Raw genomic sequence first — 3,547 nt, 5'->3', positions numbered from 1 at the left:
GGAAAGTAAAGTTTGAGAAGAAATGATTAGTTTACTTTCCTTAAGCTGATACTGAGTTTTGCTCCTATTGTTGATATAGGGGATCAAAATTCCTAGAATCCAGCAATACTAACAAAAGAGAATCTAATGTGTATTCCTGACCATTTCAGAAAGTCCTGCCTATAACCATTTCTTTCCAAGGCCTTTGTACCATCTTATTTCAAGCCCCATCGCCTCTTGTCTCAGTAAATACAAACATCTTCCAACTGACCTTCCTGCTGGTCCTGTGCTCCTTAGTCCTCTCTAACTTCACTACCTGACCTCAGACCAATCTCTATACAGCAGAGTAACTTTGAATCTTAAGTTAGACCCACCCCTCTCTTCTTAAAACCCTTCACTGGCTCTCCAAGTCACTCAAATGCAAGTAAAAATAGACTTTTCGCACACAGATATAGTCTGCCTAAGCCTTTAGAGCCAATATGCACTCTCAGAATCATGTGAATTTTCTTGGGCCTCAGCCAGGTGTCTGCTTCCTTAATCATATTTTAATACAGAATTGGGTCTCCTTTCCCCAAATCTTTAAAACCATTGGGCCAGGTGTAATCCCAGCGCTTGGGAGGCTGAGACAGGAGGATCGCACAGGTTAGAAGCCAGCCCAAGCTACTTAGTAAGGCTCTCAGCAACTCGGTGAGACCCTTTTCCCAAATAAAATATAAAATAGGTCTGGGAGTATAATCTGGAGGTAGAAAGCCCCTGTATTCCACCCCCAGTACCACAAAACAAACAAACACACACACACACACACACACACAAAAAAAAAAAAACATTGGGGTTGATGACACTGAGCTTTCTTCATTGAACAAGGGACGGGATTACCATTGGCTTCCTCTATCTTCTGGAATTCTAAAATTTTAGAAAGTCAGGTTGATGGGAATTAAAGGTAGAATGCTGAAAGAGAGGGATAGAAGTGTGAAACCTGGAATATGAATCCCTGGAAAAACATGGGGAGATCTTGGGTCCTTTGGATAAATCTGTACCTTTTGTTCTGCCCTCTGGCTTGCCATGTAACTTTTCTTTCCTTACATTTCCTATCTACTTTCTTTCTCTTTTTCTCCATTTTCCTTCATGATTTCTTTAATGTTACCTGTGATCCTAGTACTTGTCAGACTAAAGGAGGAGGACCACTGGTTCAAAGCCAGCCTCAACCACCTAGCAAGATTCTCAGCAACTGAGCGAGGCCCTATTTCAAATTAAAATAATAAGATAAAAAAGGGGTGAGGGTGTAACTAGGAGGTAAAATAGCCCTGGGTTCAATCCCCAGGGTCAAAATAAATGAACAAATGAAACAAAAACAATAACAATGACAACAGGTTCTCAGCCAGCCTCAGCTATTTAGTGAGGCCCTCTGACAACTTAGTGAGACCCTGTTTCAAAGTAGAGACTAAGAAAAATAATATAGGGCTGGGGGTATAGTTCAGAGGTGGAATGCCCCTGGGTTCAATCCCCAGTACTGCAAAACAAAACAAAACAAAACAGAATAACAACAACAACAACAACAACAACAAGAAAAATTACAACAAAGTGATATAAGTGTATATAGGTTAGGAGTTTAGGGGTTTTTTTTGTTTTGTTTTTTTGGTGGTACTGGGTTTCCTGGAAGTCCTTCTACCTCCGGGCTACACTCCCAGACCTATTTTATATTTTTATTTGGAAACAGGGTCTCTTAAGCCAGCACGGCTGGCTTGGAACCTGCGCGATCCTCCTGTCTCCGCCTCCCAAGCGCGGGGATTACAAGCGCGCGCCACCACGCCCGGCTGGAGTTCAGTTTTTAAAATTAGCCAAAGAAGTTGAAAATAATGATACAATAGCACAAGCCACTTTTACAAAACTGGGGATCCCCCACGATAAATAGTCCCTCTTCTTTGTGAGGCATGTCTTTGAATGCAAGCTCAACCCAAGGTCAATTTAATTTTCTAACACCTTACCACGGGAGATAACAATGCACTTTGGGTCTCAGACCTACTTCAGAATCCCCGAAGCATCGATGGGAGGATGCCATCCACGGACGGCTGCATCCCAGGCAGGAACGCGGCAAATGCGTTTCCAGCATGGTCAGGGAGCCATCATCTGGATGGCCTCAGCTTTGGGCAGTGCTTGGTGACAGGCCACTGGTAGCAAAGCGCATACATGTAGACTGACCTCCTTGGCCAGCACCCGCCAAGCACCTGCCGTCCAGGCTCTCTGAGAAAGAGGCTAGCCAGAGCCAGGCAGCCTGGCTGAGCTGTGGTTCAGACTGGTATTTTCAACTTAGAGAGATGAGTCACCGGCCAGGGCAGAAGTCAGATAGAGCAGGCCTCCCCTAGGGGACAAGAGGACAAAAACTGTTGCTATCATTTTGGGTTTATTTATTGAATAATATTGTTTTTATACTTTCAAAAGAAAATTGGAAAAAAATACAGGTTCATAAGACTGTTGGGTATTTACTAAGATGCTTGCTCTGAGCTGGGCATGGTGGTGACGCATGTAATCCCAGCATTCGGGAGGCTGAGACTGGAGGATCGTGGTTTGCCGACAGCCTCAGCTACTTAGGCCCTCTGCAACTCAGTGAGACCCTGTTTCAAAAGAAAGAATAAAAAATAGGGCTGGGGGTGTAGCTCAGAGGTAAAAGGCCCCTGAATTCCATCTCCAGTACCACACACACACACACACACACACACACACACACACACACACACACACGCAAAACAAAAAACAACAAAAAATCACCCACACCGTGAAGAGATCAATGTGCCTTTGAACTGAACGTCCCTTATTGGCTACGTCCTTCCTCTGGGATCATTCCTATTTCATGGGAACAAATGGCCAACACCCATATCCCAATCTCAGACTTTACTTTTGGGAGAATCCAAGCTTAGAGAACCCACTCAAATGGAAAGGCACCCCAAGTATTGCACCTTTCCTTTAACCCACGGGGACGGGGTACACTCGTACCCACGCCTCTCCAAGAGGACCCCTTGACTCATAGCACTGCCCCTCATCTGGGTTGTAAATTCTCTCGCTGTGGCTATTTTCAGCTACCAACAGGATATCTCTAAACTCAACGAGGGAATCCACTACTTTATTTTTATTTATTTTTTGTGGTACTGGGAATTAAAGCCAGGAACATTATACCTCAGAACTATACCTCCAATCCCATTTTTATTTTGAAACAAAGTCTCACTAAGTTACCGAGGCTAGTCTTGAACCTGTGATCCTCTTGTCTCATACTCCTATGTACTGGGATTATAGGTGTGCGCTACCACCACGCTCAGCTTACTTTAAGCACTTAAAGAACACATATTTTATAAAGTTAGCAAAATTCAGCGTGTAAGTCATTGAGATTTGAAACTGCTGCCATCTAATAATGTAGTTTAAAAACTATCTCCCAGCCAGGCGTGGTGGCGCACGCTTGTGATTTCAGCATTCGGGAGGCGGAGACCGGATACTGAGATTTGCAGTCAGCCCCAGCTACTTAGCGAAGCCCTTTGCAACTCAGTGAGACCCTGTTTCAAAATAAAAAGAGTAGAAA

This window comes from Muscardinus avellanarius, assembly GCF_963383645.1.
Source record: "Muscardinus avellanarius genome assembly, chromosome: 19".
Classification (NCBI taxonomy): Eukaryota; Metazoa; Chordata; class Mammalia; order Rodentia; family Gliridae; genus Muscardinus; species Muscardinus avellanarius.
The sequence above is the reverse complement of the archived record's forward strand: the minus strand, read 5'-3'. Positions refer to the sequence as shown.